Genomic DNA, 25330 nt, shown 5'->3' with positions numbered 1-25330 from the left:
CACCAACACCTGGCCTCACCCAACAGCCTGTAGACTCTAGTGCTGGGACTCCTCAGCCAAAAAAACCAAAAAGGCAGGAACACAGCCCCACCCATCAGCAGACAGGCTGCTTAAAGTCTTCCTGAACACAGAGCTGCCTGATAAACATACCCCATGACACAGCCCTGCCTACTAGAGGGACAAAACCCAGCTCCACCCACCAGTGGGCAGGTACCAGACCCTCCCACCAGGAAGCTTGCACAAGCCCCTTAGACAGCATCATCCACCAGGGGACAGACAGAAGAAGCAAGAACTACAGCCCTGCAGCCTGTGGAAGTGAAACCACAATCTCAGAAAGTTAGACAAAATGAGATGGCAGAGGAATATGTCGCATATGAAGGAAAAAGATAAAACCCCAGAAGAACACCTAAGTGAAGTGGAGGTAGGCAATCTACCTGAAAAAGAATTCAGAGTAATGACAGTAAAGAGTATCCAAGATCTTGGAAAAATAATGGAGGCACAGAGCGAGAAGATACAGGAAATGTTTAAGAAAAAGCTAGAAGAACTAAAGAACAAAAAAACAGAGATGAACAATACATTACCTGAAATGGAAAATACACTAGAAGGAATTAATAGCAGAATAACTGAGGCAGAAGATTGGATAAGTGACCAGGAAGACAGAATTGTGGAAATCACTGACACCGAACAGGATAAATAAAAAAGAATGAAAAGAAATGAAGACAGAAGAGACAGCTGGGACAACACTAAATGCAACAACATTTGCATTATAGGGGTCCCAGAAGGAGAAGAGACAGAAAAAGGACCTGAAAAAATATTGGAAGAGATAATAGATGAAAACTTACCTAACATGGGAAAGGAAACAATCCCCCAAGTCCAGGGAGTGCAGAGAATACCAGACAGGCTATACCCAAGGAGGAAAGCACAAAGACACATACTAATCAAATTGAAAAAAATTAAGGACAAAGAAAAAATATTAAAAGCAACAAGGGGAAAGCAACAAATAACATACAAGGGAACTCTCATAAGGTTATCAGCTGATTTCTCAGCAGACACTCTGCAGGCCAGAAGGGAGTGGCATGATATATTTAAACTGATGAAAATGAAAATAATACAACCAAGAATACTCTACCCAGCAAGGCTCTCACTCAGATTCAACAGAGAAATCAAAAGCCTTAAGGTCAAGCAAAAGCTAAGAGAATTCAGTGCCACCAGACAAGCTATACAACAAATGCTAAAGGAACTTCTCTAGGTGGAAAAGAAAAGTCCATAACTAGAAACAGGAAAATTACGAATGGAAAAGCTCACTGGTAAAGGCAAACATACAATAAATGTAGGAAGTAATCTGCACACAAATATGATATCAAAACCAGCAATTGTGAGAACAGGAGAGCACCAATGCAGGATATTGGAAATGCATTTGAAAGAACAAATTAAAAGAACAGCAAATTAAAACAATCTTGTTTACCTATATACTGCTATACCAAAATCATATAGTAACCACAAACTGGAAATCTACAATAGATATACACAGAAAAAAGCAAAAGGAATCCAACACAACACTAAAGTTAGTCGTCAAATTGCAAGAGAAGAAAACAAAAGAGGAAACAGAAAGAAAGAAGAAAAAGAAGGAAAAAAAGAAAAGAAAAAAGAAGAAAAAAGACTTAGAAAAACAAACATCAAAAAATTAACAAAATGGCGATGAGAACACACATATAATTACCTTAAACATAAATGGATCACATGCTCCAACCAAAAGACATAGACTGCCTGAATGGACACAAAAACAAGACCTGTATATATGCTGTCCACAAGAGACCCAATTCAGATCTAGGGACACATACAGACTGAAACTGAGGGGATGAAAAAAGGTATTCCATGCAAATGGAAATCAAAAGAAAGCTGGAGTAGCAATACTCATATCAGACAAAAATAGACTTTAAAATAAAGACTGTTACAAGAGACAAAGAAGGACACTATGTAATGATCAAGGGACTGATCCAAGAAGAAGATATAACAATTGTAAACATATATGCACCCAACACAGGAGTACGTCACATCCATAAAAGGAGAAACTGACAGTAACACAATAATAGTGTGGGACTTTAACACCCCACTTCCATCAATTGACAGATCATCCAGACAGAAAATCAATAAGGAAATACAGGCCTTAAATTACACATTAGACCAGATGCACTTAACTGATATTTATAGAGCAGTCCATCCAAAATCAGCAGAATACACATTCTTCAAGTGCACATGGAACATTCTTCAGAATGGATCACATTGTGGGCCCCAGAGCAGGCCTCAGTAATTTAAGAACATTGAAATCATATAAAGCATATGTCCTGACCACAATGCTATGAGATTAGAAATGAACTACAAGAAAAAAAAATGTAAAAGAAAAAAAACACAAACATGTGGAGGCCAAGTAATATGCTACTAAACAACCAATGGATCACTGAAGAAATCAAAGACATCAATCACAAAATACCTAGAGACAAATGAAAATGAAAGGATAATGATCCAAAACCTGTGGGATGCAGCAAACACAGTTCTAAGAGGGAAGTTTATAGCAATACAATCTTACCTCAAGAAACAAGAAAAATCTCAAATAAACAACCTAGACTTATACCCTAAATCAACTAGAGAAAGAACAAACAAAACCCAAAGTTAGTAGAAGGAAAGAAATCATTAAGATCAGAGCAGAAATAAATGAAACAGAGACTAAGACAACAATAGAAAAGATCAATGAAACTAAAAGTTAGTTCTTTGAAAAGATAAACAAAATTGATAAATCTTTAGCCAGACTCAAGAAAAAAAAGAAGAGGACTCAAATCAATAACATTAGAAATGAAAAAGGGGAAGTTACGATGGACACCACAGAAATACAAACGATTATAAGAGACTACTACGAAAAACTATATGCCAATAAAATGAACAACTTAGAAGTGGACAAGTTCTTAGAAAGGTGTAATCTCCCAAGAATGGACAAGGAAGAAATAGAAAATATGAACAGACCAATTACCAGTACGGAAATTGAATGAGTAATTTAAATCCTTCCAACAAATGAAAGTCCAGGACCACATGGCTTCACAGGTGAATTCTACCAAACATTTAGAGAAGAGTAAACATCTATCCTTCTGAAACTATTCCAAAAAATTGCAGAGGAAGGAAGGAACACTCCCAAACTCATTCTATGATGCCACCATCACCCTGATACCGAAATCAGACAAAGATAACAAAAAAATAGAAAATTATATGCCAATAGCATTGATGAATAGATACAAAAATCCTCAACAAAATGCTAGCAAACGAAATCCAACAATATATTAAAAGGATCATACACCATGATCAAGTGGGATTTATCCCAGGGATACAAGGATTTTTCAATATCTCTAAATCAAACAGCGTGATACACCACATTAACAAATTAAAGAATAAAAACTATCATCTCAATAGATGCAGAAAGAGCTTTCAATAACATTCAACATCCATTTATAATAAAAGCTCTACAGATAGTGGGCATAGAGGGTACATACATCAACATAATAAAGGCCACATATGACAAACCCACAGCTAACATCATACTCAATGGTGGAAAGCTGAAAACATTTCCTCTATGATCAGGAACAAAACAAGGATGCCCACTCTCACCACTTTTATTCAACATAGTTTTGGAATTTTTTTGTTTGTTTGTTTTATGCTGTACGTGGGCCTCTCACTGTTGTGGTCTCTCCCGTTGTGGAGCACAGGCTCCGGATGCTCAGGCTCAGTGTCCATGGCTCACGGGCCCAGCCGCTCCATGGCATGTGGGATCTTCCCGGACTGGGGCACAAACCCGTGTCCCCTGCATTGGCAGGCGGACTCTCAACCACTGCACCACCAGGGAAGCCCTAGTTTTGGAATTTTTAGCCACGGCAATCAGAGAAGAACAAGAAATAAAAAGAATAAAAATTGGAAAAGAAGTAAAACTGTCACTGTAGATGACACGATACTATACATAGAAAATCCTAAAGATGCTATCAGAACACTACTAGAGCTCAACAATGAATTTGATAAAGTTGCAGGATACAAAGTTAATACACAGAAGTCTGTTGCATTTCTATACACTAACAACAAAATAGAAGAAAAAGAAATTAAGGAAACCATCCCATTTACCATCACATCAAAAAGAATAAAATACCTAGAAATAAACCTACCTAAGAAGACAAAAGACCTATACTGTGAAAACTATGACACTGATGAAAGAAACTGAAGATGACAAAAACAGATTTAAAGATATACCATGTCCTTGAATTCAAAAGAATCAATATTGTTAAAAAGAACATACTAAACAAGGTGATCTACAGATTCAATGCAGTCCCTATCAAAATAAAACTAGCATTTTTCACAGGTCCAGAATAAAACAAAACTTTTAATTCATTTGAGACCCAAAAGACCCTGAATAGACAAAATAAACTTGAGAAAGAAAAATGAAGCTGGAGGAATCAGCCTGCCTGACTTCAGACTATAACGTTACAGAAATCGAAACAGTATGGTACTGGCACAAAACCAGACATATAGATCAATGGAATAGGGTAGAATGCCCAGAAATAAACCCTCACACTTATGGTCTATTAATCTATGACAAAGGAGGCACGAATACACAATGGAGAAAAGACAGCTGCTTCAATAAGTGGTTCTGGGAACATTCTCTAACACCATATACAAAAATGAACTCCAAATGCTATAAAGGCCTAAATATAAGACTGGGTACTATAAAACTCCTGGAGGAAAACATAGGCAGGACACTCTTTGACATAAATTACAGCAATATTTTTTAGATCCGTCTCCTAGAGTAATAGAAATTTAAAAGAACAAATGAGACTTAATTAAACATAAAAGCTTCTAAACAGCAAAGTAAACCATAAACAAAATGAAAAGTTAACCTACAGAATGGGAGAAAATATTCGCAAACAATGCAATGGACAAAGGCTTAATTTCCAAAATATACAAACAGCTCACACAGCTTAATATCACAAAAACAAAAATCTCAATCAAACAATTGGCATAGGCCTTAAATAGTCATTTCTCTAAAGAAGTCATAGAGATGGCCAACAGGGACCTGAAAAGATGCTCAATATCACTATTAGAGAAATGCAAATCAAAACTTCAATGAGGTATCAACTCATACAGGTCAGAATGGCTATCATCAAAAAGGAATGAAATTAGGTCATTTGTAGAGATGTGGATGGACCTAGAGTCTGTCATACAGAGTGAAGTAAGTCAGAAAGGGAAAAAAACAAATATCGTATACTAACGCATATATGTGGAATCTAGAAAAATGATACAGATGAACCTCTTTGCAGGGCAGTAATATAGATGCAGATGTAGAGAACAAACATGTGGACACGGGGAGGAAGGGGAGGATGGGACAAACTGAGATTAGGATTGACATATATACAGTACCATGTGTAAAACAGATAGCTAGTGGGAACCTGCTGTATAGCACAGGGAGCTCAGCTCAGTGCTCTGTGATGACCTAGATGGGGGTGGGAGGGAGGGTGGGAGGGAGGTCCAAGAGAGAGGGGATATATGTATACACATAGCTGATTCACTTTGTTGTACAGCAGAAACTAACACAACATTGTAAAGCAACTATACTCCAACAAAAAAATAAAGTTAAAAAAAGTCTATAAATAATAAGTGTTGGAGAAGGTGTGGAGAAAAAGGAATCCTCCTATACTGTTGCTGGGAATGTAAATTGGTGCATCCACTATGGGGAACAGTATGGAGCTTCGCAACAAACCTAAAAATACAATTACCATATGATCCAGCAATCCCACTCCTGGGTATATATTCAGACAAAACTATAAGTTGAAAAGATATATGCACCCCAGTGTTCACAGCAGCACTACTTACAATAGCCAAGACATGGAAGCAACCTAAATGTCCACTGACAGATGAATGTACAAAGAAGATGTGATATATATATATAAATATATAATAGAACATTACTCAGCCATAAAAAGAATGAAATAATGCCATTTGCAGCAATACGGATGGAACTAGTGATTATCATATTGTGAAGTCAGAAAACAAATACCATATGATATCACTTATACGTGGAATCTAAAATATGATACAAATGAACTTATTTACAAAACAGAAATTGACTCACAGACATAAAAAACAAACTTGTGGTTACCATAGGGGAAAGGGGGGAGGTATACATTAGGAATTGGGGATTAACATATACACAGTACTATATATAAGATAGATAAACTAGCATAATACAAAAGAAAATCATCAAACCATAAAAGGCAAAAGAAAAAGAAAGGATCAAATAAAAAATACAAAATCAACAGGAAAACAAGGTTTAAAATGGAAATAAATACATATCAATCAATAATTACCTTAAATATCAATGAACTAAATACTCCAATCAAAAGATATAGAGTAGCAGATTGGATTAAAAAAACCCAAGAGCTTACAATATGCTGCCTAAAAGAAACCCAATCTAGGGCAAAGGACACACATAGATTGAAAGTGATGGGATGGAAAAAGATATTTCATGCAAACAGAAATGACAAGAAAGCAGGGGTTGCAATATTCATATCAATCAAAATAGACTTTAAAACAAAGGCTATATGGGGGTGAGGTCCAAGAGGGAGGAGATATATATATACATATAGCTGATTCACTTCACTGTACAGCAGAAACTAACACAACATTGTAAAGCAATTATACTCCAATAAAAAAAGGCTATAAAGAAGGACACTAAACAATAATAAAAGGATCAATAAACAGAGAGGATATTACACTCATCAATATTATGCACCCAGTAAAGGGGCACCCAAATACTAACAGACATAAAGGGAGAAACTGACAGGAATACAATAATAGTAGGATATTTTAACACCCCACTCACATCAATGGACAGATCTTTGAGACAGAAAATCAATAAGGAAACAGAGTTCCTAAATGACATAATAGAACAGTTAGACTTAATTGATATTTTCAGAAAATTACATTTAAAAAAAGTCAGAATGTACATTCTTATCAAGTGCACATGGAACATTCTCTAGGATGGACCACGTACTAGAGCACAAATCAAGCCTCAACAAATTTAAGACTATAGAAATTATTTCAAGCATCTTTTCTGAGCACAATGGAATGACATTAGAAATCAACCATAGAAAAAAGAAACGAGAATAAACAATTACATAGAGACTAAACAATATGCTACTAAAAACTAAATGGGTCAATGATGAAATCAAAGAAGAAATTAGAAAATAGCTTGAAGCAACTGATGATGAAAACAGAACCACACAAAATCTATGGTATGCAACAAAAGCAGTTCCTAGAGGGAAGTTCATAGTGATACAGGCCTTCTTTAAGAAAAAAGTAAAATCTCAATTAAACAACCTAACTCACCACTTAAAAGAATTAGAAAAAGAAGAACAAACAAAAACTAAGGTCAGCAGAAGGAAGGAAATAATAAAGTCAGAGAGGAAATAAATGAGATTTTAAAAAATAAAAGAATAAATAAAACCAAGAGCTGGCCTTTGAAAGGGTAAACAAAATTTACAAACCTCTGGCCAGGCTCACCAAGGAGAAAAGGGAGAGGACCCACATAAACAAAACTAGAAATGAAAAAGAGACATAACAATATACTGCAGAAATACAAAAAACCATAAGCGAATACTATGAACAATTATATGCCAACAAATTGGACAACCTAGAAGAAATGGACAACTTTCTAGAAACAGAGCCCACCAAAACTGAATCAAGAAGAAATAGATCACTTGAGCAGACCAATAACTAGAAATGAAATAGAATCTGTAAAAAAACAAAAATAAAAAACTCCCTACAAACAAAAGTCCAGGACCAGATGGCTTCACTGGGGAATTCTACCTAACATACAAAGAAGAACTTATACTGATCCTTCTCCAACTCTACCAAAAGATTGAAGAGGAAGGAACACTCCCCAAAACATTCTATGAAGCCATCATCACCCTGATACCAAAACCAAAGACACTACCAAACAATAAAATTACAGGCCAATATCTTTGATGAAGATAGCTGCAAAAATTCTCAGCAAAATATTAGCAAACCGAATACAACAACATATAAAAAACATCATACACTATGACCAAGTTGGATTCATCCCAGGGTCACAAGGATGGCTCAACATATGCAAGTCAATTGATGTGATACACCACATCAATAAAAGAAAGGACAAAAACCACATGATCATCTCAACAGACTCAGAAAAAAAATTTGATAAAATTCAACATAGATTCATGATAAAAAAACCTTTAGGAAAATGAGTATAACGTGAACATACCTCAACATAATAAAAGCTATTTATGACAAACCTGGAACCAATATAATACTCAATGGTGAAAAGCTGAAAGCCTTCCTGCAAAAATCTGGAACAAGACAAGGATGCCCACTCTCACCACTTCTATTCAATACAGTATTGGAATTCCTAGCCACAGCAATCAGACAAGAAAAAGAAATAAAAGGTATCCAAAGTGGAAGGGAAGAGGTACAATTGTCATTATATGCAGATGACAAACTATTTATAGAAAACCCTAAAAAATCCACACAAAAACTATTAGAACTGATAAAGGAATTCAGATGTGCAGCAGGATAAAAAATTAACATATAGAAATTGGTTGCATTTCTTTACACTAACAATGTAGTATCAGAAAGCGGATGTAAACAAACAATCTCTTTTAAAATTGCATCCAAAGGGCTTCCCTGGTGGCGCAGTGGTTGAGAGTCTGCCTGCCGATGTAGGGGACAAGGGTTTGTGCCCTGGTCCGGGAAGATCCCACATGCCACGGAGCGGCTGGGCCCATGAGCCATGGCCACTGAGCCTGTGCATCCAGAGCCTGTGCTCCACAGCAGGAGAGGCCACAACAGGGAGAGGCCTGCGTACCGCAAAAAAAAAAAAAAAAAAAATTGCATCCATAAAAAACAAAAGACTGAGGAATAAGCCTCACCAAGGAGGTGAAAGACATATGCTGAGAACTACAAAACATTAAAAAAGGAAATTGAAGATGATTCAAAGAAATGGAAAGATATACCATGCTCTTGGATTGAAAGAATTAATATTGTTAAAATTACCATACTACCCAAAGCAATCTACAGATTTAGTGAGATCCTTATCAAATTACCCATGACATTCTTCACAGAACCAGAACAAATAATCCTAAAATTTATATGGAACCATGAAAGACCCAGTATTGCTAAAGAAATCCTGAGGAAAATGAACAAAGCAGGAGGTATAACCCTCCCAGACTTCAGATAATATTTACTACAAAGCTACAGTGATGCAAACTGTGGTATTGGCACAAAAACAGACATTCAGATCAATGGAACAGAACAAAAGCCCAGAAAAAAACCCACACAGCTATGGCCAATTAATATTTGACAAAGGAAGCAAGAGTATACAATGAGAAAAAGTCTCTTCAGCAACTGGTGCTGAGAAAGTTGAATAGCTGCATGTAAATCAATGAAGTTAGAACACACCCTCACACCATATACAAAAATAACCTCAAAATGGCTTAAAGACTTTAACATAAGATATGACACCATAAAATTCTTAGAGGAGAACATAGGCAAAACATTCTTTGACATAAATCATACCAATGTTTTCTTAGCTCAGTCTCCCAAGGCAATAGAAATAAAAACAAAACTAAACAAATGGGACCTAATCAAACTTACAAGCTTTTGCACAGCAAAGGAAACCATAAACAAAACAACCTACTGAATGGGAGAAAATATTTGCAAATGATACCACAGACAAGGGCTTAATTTCCAAAATACACAAACATCTTATACAACTCAACAACAAAAAACAAAGCACCCATTCAAAAAATGGTCAGAGGACCTAAATAGACATTTCTCCAAAGAAGACATACAGATGGCCAAGAGGCACATAAAGAGATGCTCAACATCACTAATTATTAGAGAAATGCAAATCAAAACTACAATGAGGTGTCACCTCACACCGGTCAGAATGGCCATCATCAAAAAGTCTACAAACAATAAATGCTGGAGAGGGTGTGGAGAAAAGGACACCCTCCTACAGCATTAGTGGGAATGTAAATTGGTATAGCCACTATGGAGAATAGCATGGAGGTTCCTTATAAAACTAAATATAGAGCTACCATATGATCCAGCAGTCCCACACCTGGGCATATATCCAGAGAAAATTATACTTCATAAAGATACATTATCCTAGTGTTGATTGCAGCACTATTTACAATAGCCAAGACATGGAGCAACCTAAACGTCCATCAACAGATAAATGGATAAAGAAGATGTGGTACATATATACAATGGAACTCAGCCATCAAAAAGAATGAAATAGTGCCATATGCAGCTACATGGATGGACCTAGAGATTATCATAGTAAGTGAAGTAAATCAGAGAAAGACAAATATGATATCACTTATATGTGGAATCTAAAAAGTGATAGACATGAACTGATTTACAAAACGCAAACAGACTCACAGACTTAGAAAACAAATTTCTGTTTACCAAAGGGGAAAGGTGGGGGAGGGAGGCAGGATAAATTAGGAGATTGGGATTAACATACGCACACTACTGTATATAAAATAGATAACCAACAAGGACCTACTGTATAGCACAGGGAACTTTACTCAATATAATAATCTATATGGGAAAAGAATCTGAAAAAGAATAGATATATGTATATGTATAACTAAATCACTTTGCTGTACACCTAAAACTAACACAACATTGTAAATCAACTATACTTTAATAATTTTTTTAAAAGTTAAAAAACTAAAGGTCTCAAACAACATACTCTTAACCTTCAAGGAACTAGAAAAAAAAGTAAGCCCAAAGTTAGCTAAATGTTAGAGCGAAAATATACCAAATAAAGGAGAATGATAGAAAAACAACAACAAACCTAAGCGTTGGGTTTCTGTTTTTGTTTTGTTTTTTGTCAAAGATAAGCAAAATCAGGAAAACCTTAGACTAAGAATAAAGAAAACTCAAAATCATAAATTAAAGAGAACACATTATAATGGATGCCTCAGAAATAAAAAGGATAAGAAACTATTATGAATAATTAAATTGGATAATCAAAAATATATAAATTCCTAGAAGCATTCAACCTACCAAGAACAAATCAAGAGAGAATAGAAAGCCTGAACAGATCAGTAACAAATAAGGAGATTGAAACAGTAATCATAAACCTGCCCACAAAGAAAATCCCAGGGCCAGATGGCTTCATGAGTAAATTCTACAAAACATTCAAAAAGAATTAATACTAATCCTTCTAAAATTCTATCAAAAAATAAAAGCAGGAACACTTCCAAACTCATTTTATGAGGCCAAAATAACTTTGATACCAAAGTTAGACAAAGACTTCACAAGAAAGGAAAACTACAGGCCAATATCTCTAATAAATACAGATGCAAACATGTTTAATAAAATACTAGTAAATCAAATTTCAGCAGCATATTAAAAGGATATACACCATGACCAAGTGGGTCTTATCCCTGAGATAAAAGGATGCTTCAATATACACAAATCAATCAATGTGATTCACCACATCAATAGAATGAAAGATAAAAATCACAATTATCTCAGTAGAAGCAGAAAAAGTATTTGACTAAATTCAACATCTATTCATGATAAAAAAGTAAACTCAACAATATAGGTATAGAAGAAACGTACATCAATACAATAAAGACCATATATGAAAACCCCATATCTAACATCATAATCAATTGTGTGTGTCTATGTCAGGGGGAGACTAGAAACTTTTCCCTTAAGAACTGGTACAAGAGAAAGATGTCCACCCTCACCACTTGTACTCAACATATTATTGGATGTCCATACCAGATCAATTAGACAAGAAAAAACAAATGAGGCATTTAAAATGGGAAGGAAGAAGTAATATTATCTCTCTTTGCAGATTTCATAAACATATATGTAGAAAACACTAAAGACTCAACCAAAAACAAACAACTGTTAGACCAATTTTTAAAATTCAGTAAAGTTGCAGGATAAAAATTGACATACAAAAATTGGTAATTCTATAATACACTAACAATGAACTATTCAAAAAGGAAATTAGGAGAGCAATCCTATTTACAATAGCAACAAAAAGATTAAAAATACTTAGGAGTAAACAATCAAAGAGGTGAAATATTTGTACACTGAAAAATATAAAACACAAGGAAATTTAAGAAGACACAGATAGTTTTAACAACATCCCATGTCCATGGATTGGAAGAATTAATATTGTAAAAATGTCCATACTACCCCGAGTGATCTAGAGATTCAATGTTATCCCTATCAAAATGCCAATGGCATTCTTTACAGAAATAGAAAAAAAATGCTAAAATTCATATGGAAACACAAAAGACCCTGAATAGCCAAAGCAATCTTGAGCAAGAACAAAGCTGGAGGCATTACACTGCCTGATTTCAAACTATATTACAAAGTTATTATAATCAAAACAGACATATAGCTCTTCCACCACGTGAGGTAAAAAGAAAAATCTGTGACCAGATGTGGGGTCTCAGCTGACCATGATGACACCTTGAATGCAGACTTCCAGTCCCCAGAACTGTATTTTCGAGTCAGGACAAGATGGCAGAGTAGAAGCACCTGACTTCACCTCCTCTCATGAAAACACCAAAATCACAACTAACTGCTGAACAACGATTGACAAAAAAGACTGGAACCAAAAAAGATATTTTACTTCCAAAGACAAAGAAGAAGCCACAATGAGACGGTAGGAGGGGAGCATTCATGATACAACCAAATGCCATACCCACTGGGTGGGCAACCCACAGACTGGAAAATAATTATATTGCAGAGGTTCTCCCACCAGAGTGAAAGTTCTGAGCCTCACCTCAGGCTCCCCAGTCTGGGGGTATGGCATTGGTAGGAGGAGCCCCCAGATCACTTGGCTTTGAAGACCAGAAGGGCTTGACTATAGGAAATCCACAGGACTGGGTAAAACAGAAACTCCACTCCTGGAGGGTGCATACAAGTTTTTGTGTACCCAGGGAAAAAAGCACTGACCTCAAAGGGGCCTGGGCCAGACCTACCTGCCGGACCCATAGGGTCTCCATGGGAGGCAGGTGGTGGCTGTGGCTAACTGGGGGACGAGGACACTGGTGGCAGAGTTACTGGGAAGTACTCATTGGTGTGAGCTGTCCTGGAGGCCGCCATTTTGACACTGAGATTTGGCCTCATCCAACAGCCCTTATGCTCCAGTGCCGGGACGTCTTAGGCCAAACAACCAACAGGGAGGGAACACGGCCCTACCTATCAGCACATGGCCTGTTTAAAGTCGTCCTGAGCCCACGACTGCCTCTAAACACACACTTTGACACAGCCCTGCCCACCAGAGGGACAAGACCCAGCACGACTCACCAGAGGGCAGGCACTAGTCCCTCCCACCAGGAAGCCTTCACAAGACTCTTAGACCAGCCTCACCCACTAGAGGGCAAACACCTGTGGGACCACAAACACAGAAAGTTAGACAAAATGAAATGGCAGAGGAATATATTCCAGAGGAAGGAACTCATTTCAGAGTTTAAGAGAACTTTGAGTCTCTCAGATGAGTTTAAGAGACCTCTGGGACAATATTAAACACAACAACATTTGCATTATAGGGGTCCAAGAAGGAGAAGAGAGAGAGAAAGGGTCTGAGAAAATACTGGAAGAGATAATAGCTGAAAACTTCCCTAACCTGGGAAGAGAAACAGTCCCCCAAGTCCAGGAAGTTCAGAGAGTCCCATACAGAATAAACCCAAGGAGGAACATGCTGAGTCACATTGACACAAACTGACAAAAATTAAAGACAAAGAGAAAATATTAGAAGCCACAAGGGAAAAGCAACAAACTACGTACAAGGGAATATCCATAACCTTATCAGCTGATTTTTCAGCAGAAACTCTGCAGGCCAGAAGAGAGTGGCATGATATATTTAAAGTGATAAAAATGAAAATCCTACAACCAAGAATACTCTACCCAGCAGGGCTCTCTTTCAGATTTGACAGAGAAATCAAAAACTTTACAAACAAAAGCTAAGAGAATTTAGCACCACCAAGCCAGTTTTACAACAAATGCTAAAGAAACTTCTCTAGGCAGAAAAAGAAAGGCCAAAACTAGAAACAAGAAAGTTACAAATGGGGAAGTTCACCAGTAAAGGCAAACATACAGTAAATTTAGGAAATCATCTGTACACAAACATGATATCAAAACCAGCAATGATGAGAAGAAGAGAGTACAAATGCAGGATACAGGAAATGCATTTGAAATTAAGAGACCAGAAACTGAAAACAACCTTGTATATATATAGACTGCTATATTAAAATCTCATGGGAACTGCAAACCAAAAATCTACAATAATATACACACAAAAAAGAAAAAGAAATCCAAAGCCAACACTAAAGATAGTCATCAAATCATAAGAGAAGAAAACAAAAGAGGAAGGGATGAAGAAAAGACCTACAAAAACAAATTCAAAACAATTAACAAAATGGCAATAAGAATATACATATCAATAATTACCTTAAGTGTAAATAGAATAAATGTTCCAACCAAAAGCCATACACTGGCTAAATGGATACAGAAACAGGACCCATATATATGCTGTCTATAAGAGACTCACTTCAGATTTAGGGACATGTACAGACTGAAAGTGAGGGTATGGAAAAAGGTATCCCATGCAAATGGAAATCAAAAGAAAGCTGGAGTAGCAATACTCACATCAGACAAAATAAACTTTAAAATAAAGTCTGCTACAAGAAACAAAGAAAGACACTATATAATGATCAAGGGTCAATCCAAGAAGAAGATATAACAATTGTAAATATATATGCCCAGAACACAGGAGGACCTCACTATATCAGGCAAGTGCTAACAGCCATAAAGGGAGAAATCGACAGTAACAATAATATTGGGGGACTTTAACACCCCACTTACATCAATGGACAGATCGAGACAGAAAATCAGTCTCGGAAATACAGGAAATACAGACCTTAAATGACATATTAGACCAGATGAACTTAATTGAAATTTAGAGGACATTCCATCCAAAAGCATCAGAATGCACATTCTTCTCAAGTGCACACAGAACATTCTCCAGGATAGATCACATCTTGGGGCACAAAGCAAGTCTTGGTAAATTTAAGAACATTGAAATGATATCAAGCATCTTTTCTGACCACAATGCTATGAGATTAGAAATCAATTACAAGAATAATACTGCAAAGAACACAAATATGTGCAGGTTAGACAATATGCTACTAAAAAACCAATGGATCACTGAAGAAACCAAAGAGAAACAATACCTAAGAGACAAATGAAAATGAAAACATGACAATCCAAAAGCTATGGGATGCAGCAAATCCAGTTCTAAGAGTAAAGTTTATAGCAATACAATCTTACCTCAGGAAACAAGAAAAATCCCAAATAAACAACCTAACCTTACACCTAAATCAACTAGAGAAATAACAACAACAACAAAAAATTACTAGAAAGAAAGAAATCATGAAGATCAGAGCAGCAATAAATGAAATAGAGACAAAGAAAACAATAGAAGAGATTAATGAAACTAAGTTGGTTCTTTGAAAAGATAAACAAAACTGATAAACCTCTAGCCAGATTCATCAAGAAAAAAAGGAAGAAGGCTCAAATCAATAAAATTAGAAATGAAAAAGGAGAAGTTATAACAGATACCACAGAAGTACAAAGGATCATAAGAGACTACTATAAGCAAACATATGCCAATAAAATTGACAACCTAGAAGAAATAGACAAATTCTTAGAAAGGTACAATCTCCCAAAACTGAACCAGGAAGAAACAGAAAATATGAACAGACCAATCACAAGCAGAGAAATTGAAACTGTGATTTTAAAACTCCCAACAAACAAAGTCCTGGACCAGATGGCTTCACAGGTAAATTCTACGAAACATTTAGAGAAGAGTTAACATTTATCCTTCTAAAACTATTCCAAAAAATTACAGAGGGAGGAACACTCCCAAACGCATTCTATGAGGCCACCATCACCTTGGTAACAACACCAGTCAAAGATATCACATAAAAAGAAAATTACAGGCCAATATCACTGATGAACATAGACACAAAAATCCTCAACAAAATACTAGCAAACTGAACCCAACAGTACATTAAAAGGGTCATACACCATAATCAACTGGGATTTATCACAGGGATGCAAGAATTTTTCAATATCTGCAAATCAATCCATGTGATACACCACATTAACAAATTGAAAAATAACAACCATATGATTGTCAATAGATATAGAAAAGGTTTTGACAAAATTCAACACTGATTTATGATTAAAAACTCTCCAGAAAGTGGGCATAGAGGGAACCTTCCTCAACATAATAAAGGCCATATATGACATAGCTAACATCATACTCAACAGTGAAAAGCTGAAAGCATCTCCTCTAAGAACAGGAACAAGACAAGGGTGACCACTCTCACCACTTTTATTCAACATAGTTTTGGAAATCCTAGCCATGGCAATTAGAGAAGAAAAGTAAACAAAAAGAATCCAAATTGGAAAAGAAGTAAAACTGTCGCTGTTTGCAGATGACATGATACTATACATAGAAAATCCTAAAGATGCTACCAAAAACTTACTTGGGTTCATCAATAAGTTTGGTAAATTTGCATCTATAGATTCCATGCAACCCCTATCAAATTACCAATGGTATTTTTTTGCAGATCTAGAACAAACAGATCTTAAAATTCCTATGGAAACACAGAACATCCTGAATAGCCAAAGAAATCTTCAGAAAGAAGAATGGAGCTGGAGGAATCAGGCTCCCTGACTTCAGGCTACAGTATAAAACTACAGTAATCAAAACAGTATGGTACTGGCACAAAGAAGACTTATAGATCATTGGAACACGATAGAAGGCCCAGAAATAAACCCACACACTTATGGTCAATTAATCTACAACAAAGGAGGCAAGAATATACAATGGAGAAAAGAAAGTCTCTTCAATAAGTAGTGCTGAGAAAACTGGACTGCTACATGTAAAAGAATGAAATTAGAACGTTCTCTAACACCATATACAAAAATAAACTCAAAATGGATTAAAGACCTAAAAAACGTATATATGTGTATAACTGAGTCACTCTGCTGTGACTCACACAGCAGAGATTGGCACATTATAAATCAACCATACTGCAACAAAAAAAAGAAAAAGAAAAAAAATGGAGTAAAGACCTAAATGTAAGCCTGGATACTATAAAACTCTTACAATATAGCATAGGCAGAACACTCTTTGACATACATGACAGGAATATCTTTTTGGACCCACCACCTAGAGCAATGAAAATTTTAAAAAAATAGATGAATGGGACTTAATTAAACCTAAAAGCTTCTGCACAGCAATGGATAAAATAAACAAAAAGAAAACCCATAGAATGGGAGAAAGTATTTGCAAAGGGTGCAACAGGCAAGGGATTAATTTCCAAAATCGAAAAACAGCTCATGCAGTTTAATTTCAAAAAACAAACAACCCAATTAAAAAAGGGGCAGAAGACCTAAATAGACATTTCTCCAAAGAAGACATACAGATGGTCAATAAGCACATTAAAAGATGCTGAATATTGCTAATTATTAGAGAAATGCAAATCAAAAGTACAATGAGGTGTCACCTCATGCCAATCAGAATGGCCATCATCAAAAAGTCTACAAACAATAAATGCTGGAGAGGGTGTGGAGAAAAGGGAACCCTCCTACAGTGTTAGTGGGAATGTAAATTGGTACAGCCACTATGGAGAATAGTATGGAGGTTCCTTATAAAACGAAACATAGAGCTACCATATGATCCAGCAATCCCACTCCTGGGCATATATCCAGAGAAAACCATGGTTTGCAAAGATACAGGCACCCCAATGTTGACTGCAGCACTATTTACAATAGCCAAGACATGGAAGCAACCTAAGTGTCCATCAATAGATGAATGGATAAAGAAGATGCGGTACATATATACAATGGAATATTACTCAGCCATAAAAAAGAATGAAATAATGCCATCTGTAGCAACATGGATAGACCTAGAGATTGTCATACTGAGTGAAGTCAGACAGAGAAAGACAAATATATGATATCACTTATATGTGGAATCTAAAAAAAGGGTACAAATGAACTTATCTACAAAACAGAAATAGAATTACAGATATAGAAAACAAACTTATGGCTACCAGGGGGTAAGTGGGGGGATGGATAAATTGGGAGATTGGGATTGACATATACACATTACTATATATATAAAAGAGATAACTAATAAGGACCTACTGTATAGGACAGGGAGCTCAATTCAATACTCATAATGGCCTATATAGGAAAAGAATCTAAAAAAGAGTGGATATATATACAGCTGATTCACTTTGCTGTACACCTGAAACTAACAAACATTGAAAATCAACTATACTCCAATAAAAATTTTTAAAAAAGGAACTTAAAGACAGGGCAATAGGAGCAAGAATCAAGATGGCAGAATAGAAGGACGTAGAGCTCAACTCCTCCCACAAATACATAAAAAATACATCTACAGGTGGAACAATTCTCGCAGAATACCTACTAAACACTGATAGAAAATCTCAGATGCCCAGAAATGCAAGAAAGATCTCCCTCATAACTGGGTAGGATGAAAGGGGAAAAAGTAAAAGATAGAAGCAGGACAGGACCTGTGCCCCTGGGATGGAGCTGTGAAAGAGGAAAGGTTCCCACACCCTGGGAAACTCCCTTACCAGAGGAGAGATCAGCCAGGACAGAAAGGGAAATTCAGAGGCTTGGAGAGTTCAAGCAGCCTGTTTGTCTCAGGTTGAACAGAGAGAGAACAGCACAGAGGATCCATGCTACTTTGCCGCAGTCCCCAGCCTAAGATGTGTGCCTGCTAGTACATGCAGGGGCTGAGTGCTGAAACAAGCTTCAGAGGACAGACCCAGGGAGAGGACTGGGGTTAGCTGTGTGGACAGCCTGAAGGGGCTGAAGTGTGGCATGGGCTGCAACCAGGGGTGTCTGCAGAAGAAGCCCAGCCCACCATAGAAGCAAAGCACCATTAAGAGGCATATGAAGGGAAGGGTGGGGTCCACCATAGCAGCCTCACTCTTGGTGTGCTCACAGCCACCATGCACTGCCACTGACACCCCATTGTTAATGCGTGAGTGAAGGGAGAGGTGGGGCCCTTTCTCGGAGCTGCCTCTACAAGCTCTGGGAGCATGCAAGCGCCAGTGTCAGAGGGCTGCCCACGTGTGGATGTGGGGCTGAAAGCAGAGCTCTTTCCCCACAGCTGTGTGATCCACACCACCGTGACTGACTTTGTAAACTCAGCACCTGCAGGACATCAGAATGGACAATGGGTACTCCTGTGGCTGGGACTGGTCCAGCCTTAGCAGCTATAGTCTTTGTGGGCACATGCACATGAAAGCGGGACCAAGGTTTGGGCTGCTTCCATAGCTCCCATGGTAGGACCAGGCATGCAACTACAGCAGTCCTGGTACCTGATTTCAGTGGATGGGTGCCTAGGGATCTACTCTGGTGGCTCTGTGAACACAGAGCCTGAAGGACACCGGGGATGATTGCCTGCATTCCCACAGTGGAGGCAGGGCCAAGGGTAGTGCGAACAACAGTATACTTTGTAAGCCCACACAATGGGTGACAGATGACACCATAGAGTGCACTCCCTGGTGGACAGCTCCAGCAAAGGAATAATCAGTGGCTCCTCTTCCAGAGGGAGTTTTCCAATCCTGCCTACTTAATACTGCAGCTTAGAAATGGATCTAGGGCTTCTAGTCCAACAACTAGGGAGCAGACCCTGACAACCACAAAGAGGAGGCCCCATTCAACATCCAGTGCAGGCTCTGGTCACAACACCAGTCATACCCCCATCAAGGGGATAATGGCCAGCACACACTGAGGAAAGAGGCGGCAGGCAAAAATACTAAAACAGTCCTTGCACCAAAAATATTAAACCCATGCAAGCTACACAGGGGTCCTTCCACAAAAAAATAGCCCTCCAAGACTACAATAGATAATTGTTTCTCCTAAATTCATGAAGTAAGAGAAATGTAAGTAAAATGAAGAAGCAGAGGAACCACTCTCAATTTAAAAAATCAAGAGAATTCCCTTGAAAGAACAAACAATGAAAGAGACCTCTTCAGTCTAATAGACATCGAGTTCAAAAAGGAGATAATGAGAATATTGAAGGAATTAAGAAGGGCTACTGGGCTTCCCTGGTGGCACAGTGGTTGAGAGTCCACCTGCCAATGCAGCGGACACGGTTTCATGCCCTGGTCCAGGAAGATCCCACATGCTATGCAGTGGCTAGACCTGTGAGCCATGGCCACTGAGCCTGCACGTCCAGAGCCTGTGCTCTGCAACGGGAGAGGCCACAACAGTGAGAGGCCCGTGTACCGCAAAAAAAAAAAAAAAAAAAAAAAAAAAAAGAAGGGCTGATAGAAATGCAGACTACTGTAAAATGAACTAGAAACAATAAAGAAGAACCAAGAAAAATTAGAAAATTCATTTGCCAAGACGAAAGCTGAGCTTAAGGGAATAAATAGCAGATTGAATAATGCAGAAGAATGAATAAGTGATCTGGAAGATAGGATAATCGAAATCAGAACAGAAGAAAAAAAGCCAAATAGAAAAAAAATGAAAGCAATAAAAGGGACCCATGGGATAATAGGAACCTTTGCATAATAGGGATTCCAGAAGGAGAAGAAAGAGAAAAGGAGATCAAAAATATATTTGAAGAAATTATGGTTGAAAACTTCTCAAACCTAAAGAAGGAAACAGATATCCAGGTACAAGAAGCACAGAGGGCCCCAAACAAGATGAACCCAAACAGAACTACACCAAGACATATCATAATTACAATGGCAAAAATTAAAGATAAAGAGAAGATTCTAAAGGCAGCAAGAAAAGAGTTGATTACAAGGGAACCCCCATAAGACTATCAGTTGATTTCTACACAGAAATGCTGCAGGCCAGAAGGGAGTGCCTAGATATATTCAAAATTCTGAAAGGGAAAAATCTGCAACCTAGGATAGTCTACCCAGCAAGATTATCATTTAGAATAGAAGGAGAGATAAAGAATTCTCAGACAAGCAAAAACTAAAAGAATACAGCACTACTAAATCTGTCCTAAAGGAATATTGAAAGGTCTTCTCTAAATAGAAAAGAAGCAAGAATCTACAGGAAAGAGAAAAATCACAAATGGAAAGTAAATCACTTAAATAAGCCAGTACATCAATTTAAGAAAAATAAAAATTAAAAAAATTCTGTGAAAGTGATGATAACCACAATGAACATCAAAAGGTAAAACATGAAGATGTAAAAAAGGACATCAAAATAATAAAATGCGGGGGAGGAGAGTAAGAAAACATACTTTTTTTTTTTCAGAATGTGTTTGAGCCTATATGACTACTAGTCTAAAGCAAGTAGATATAGGAAGGGGTTAACATACTTGAAAAACAGGGTAACCACAAATCAAAAACATACACTAGATTCACAAAAACCAAAAAGAAGAGAACACAAGCACAACACAAAAGAAAATCTTCAAACTACAAAAGGAAAAACAAAAAGAAAAAGGATCATATAAGAAATAGAAAAGCAACAGGAAAACAAGGTTTAAAACAGAAATAAATATATACCTATCAAAAATTACCTTAATGGTCAATGGACTAAATGCCCCAATCGAAAGACAAACTGGCAGATTGGATTAAAAAAACAAAACAAAACAAAAAAAGAAGCTACAATATGATGCCTAAAAGAGATCTACTTGAGGGCAAAGGACACACATAGATTGAAAGTGAGGGGATGGAAAAAGATATTTCATGCAAAGAGAAGTGACAAGAAAGCACTTGTAGCATTACTCATGTCAGACAAAATAGAGTTTAAAACAAAAGCTCTAAAGAAAGATAAAGAAGGACACTATATAATGATAAAAGGATCAATACAAGAAGAGGATATTACACTCATCAACATTATGCACCCAATATAGGAGCACCTAAATACGTAAAACAAATACAGACATAAAAGGAGAAATTGACAGGAATACAATAATAGTAGGAGACTTTAACACCCCACTTACATCAATAAACAGATCTTCTAGACAGAAAATCAATAAGGCAACAGAGATCCTAAATGATACAATAGAACAGTTAGACTTAATTGACATTTTCAGAACATTACGTCCAAAAAAAAAACCCCAAAACAGAATACACGTTTCTTTTCAAGAGCACATGGAACATTCTCTAGGACTAACTACATACTAGGGCACAAAACAAGTCTCAACAAATTTAAGAGTATAGAAATTATTTCAAGTATCTTTTTTGACCAAAATTGTGTGAAACTAGAAATCAACCACAGAAAAAGAAACAAGAAAAAAACAATCACATGGAGACTAAATAACATGCCACTAAAAAACCAATGGGTCAATGATGAAATCAAAGAGGAAAAAAAAATCTTGAGACAAATGACAATGATACCACAACCATACAAAATCTATAGGATTCAGCAAAAGCAGTTCTTAGAGGGAAGTTCATAGAGATACAAGCCTTCTTTAAGAAACAAGTAAAATCTCAATTAAACCACCTAACCCACCACCTAAAAGAATTAGAAAAAAAGAACAAAAACTAAAGTCAGCAGAAGGAAGGAAATAATAAAATTCGGAGAGGAAATAAAAAAAGAGATTAAAAAATTAATATAAAAAAGCAGTAAAACCAAGAGCTAGTTCTTTTTTTGTTGTTGTTTGTTTGTTTTGTTTGTGGTACGTGGGTGTCTCACTGTTGTGACCTCTCCCATTGCGGAGCACAGGCTCCAGACGCGCAGGCTTAGCGGCCATGGCTCATGGGTCCAGCCGCTCTGCGGCATGTGGGATCTTCCCGGACTGGGGCACGAACCCGTGTCCCCTGCATCGGCAGGCAGACTCTCAACCACTGTACCACCAGGGAAGCCCTTTTTTCAAAAAAAATAAATTTATTTATTTTTGGCTGCATTTGGTCTTCGTTGCTGAGCATGGGCTTCCTCTAGTTGCAGTGAGCGGGCACTACTCTTCATTGCAGTGCATGGATTTCTCATTGTGGTGGCTTCTCTTGTTGCGGAGCATGGGCTCTAGGTACGCAGGCTTCAGCAGTTATGGCTCGCGGACTCTAGAGTGCAGGCTCAGTAGTTGTGGTGCACGGGCTTAGTTGCTCTGCGGCATGTGGGATCTCCCTGGAACAGGGCTCGAACCCGTGTCCCTGTATTGGCAGCAGATTCTTAACCACTGTGCCACCAGGGAAGTCCCAAGAGCTGGTTCTTTAAGAGGTTAAACAAAATTGACAAACCTCTGGCCAGGCTCACCAAGAAAAGAGAGAGAACCCAAATAAACAAAATAAGAAATGAGAGAGGAGAAATTACAACCAATATTGCAGAAATACAAAAACCATAAGAGAATACTATGAATAATTATATGTCAACAAATAGGACAACCTTAAAGAAATGGACAACTTTCTAGAAACACACAGCCCACCAAAACTGAATCAAGAAGTTATAGATTATTCGAAGAGATCAATCACTAGAAGTGAAACAGAATCTGTAAGAAAAAAAAAAAAACCAACTCCCTACAAACAAAAGTCCAGGACCAGATGGCTTCACAGGTAAATTCTACCAAACATAAAAAGAAGAACTTATACTGATCCTTATCCAACCCTTCCAAAAGATTGAGGAGGAGGAAATAGTCCCAAAGACATTCTATGAAGCCCCCAACACCCTGATACTAAAACCAGAAAAAGACACTACCAAAAAATAAAATTACAGGCCAATATCTTTGATGAATATAGCTGCAAAAATTCTCAGCAAAATATCAGCAAACCAAATCCAACAACACATAAAGAAGATCTTGCACCATGACTAAGCCGGATTCATTCCAGGGTCACAAGGATGGTTTAACATTTGCAAATCAATCAATGGGATGGACCACGTCAACAAAAGAAAAGCCAAGAACCACATGATCATCTCCATAGATGCAGAAAAAGCATTTGATAAAATTCAACATCCATTCATGATAAAAATGCTTACCAAAGTGGGATTAAAAGGAACATATCACAACATAATGAAAGTTATTTACGACAAACCCAGAGCCAATATAGTACTCAACAGTGAAAAGATGAAAACCTTCCTGCTAAAATCTGGAACAAGACAAGGATATCCACTCTCACCCTTTCTATTCAACATGGTATTGGAAATCCTAGCTACAGCAATCAGGCAAGAAAAAGAAATAAAAGGTATCCAAAGTGGAAGGAAGAGGTAAAACTGTTATTACATGCAGATAACATGATATTGATACTATATGTTGAAACCCTAAATACTCCACACAAAAACTTCTAGATCTAATAAACGAATTCAGCAAGGTAGCAGGATAAAAGATTAACATACAGAAATTGGTGGCATTTCTTTACACTAACAAGGCAGTATCGGAAAGAAGATGTAAACAAACAATCTCTTTTAAAATTGCATCCAAAAAAAAAAAAAAGACTTAGGAATAAGCCTCACCAAGGAGGTGAAAGACTTATATGCTGAGAACTACAAAACATTAATAAAGGAAATTGAAGATGATTCAAAGAAATGGAAAGAAATCCCATGCTCTTGGATTGGAAGAATTAACATTGTTAAAATGGCCATACTACCCAAAGCAATCTACAGATTCAATGAGATCCCTATCAAATTACCCATGTTTTCACAGAACCAGAACAAATAATCCTAAAATTTATATGGAACCATGAAAGACCCAGTATTGCCAAAGAAATATTGAGGAAAATGAACAAAGCAGGAGGCATAATCCTCTCAGACTTCAGACAATACTACAAAGCTACAGTGATGAAAACAGTGTGGTCTTGGCACAAAAACAGACATATGGATCAATGGAACAAAATAGAGAGCCCAGAAAAAAAACCACACAGTTACAGTCAATTAATCTTTGACAAAGGAGGCAAGAATATAAAATGGGAAAAAGACAGTCTCTTCAGCAATTATTGCTGGGAAAGTTGGACAGCTGTATGTAAATCAATGAAGTTAGAATACACCCTCACACCATACACAAAAATAACCTCAAAATGGCTTAAAGACTTTAATATAAGATATGACACCATAAAACTCCTACAAGAGGGCTTCCCTGGTGGCGCAGTGGTTGAGAGTCCACCTGCCAATGCAGGGGACACAGGTTCATGCCCCGGTCTGGGAAGATCTCACATGCCACGGAGTGGCTGGGCCTGTGAGCCATGGCCACTGAGTCTGCGCATCCGGAGAC

Source organism: Leucopleurus acutus (genome assembly GCF_964270905.1).
Source record: "Leucopleurus acutus genome assembly, chromosome: 2".
Classification (NCBI taxonomy): Eukaryota; Metazoa; Chordata; class Mammalia; order Artiodactyla; family Delphinidae; genus Leucopleurus; species Leucopleurus acutus.
Note: the sequence above shows the minus strand (reverse complement) of the source record.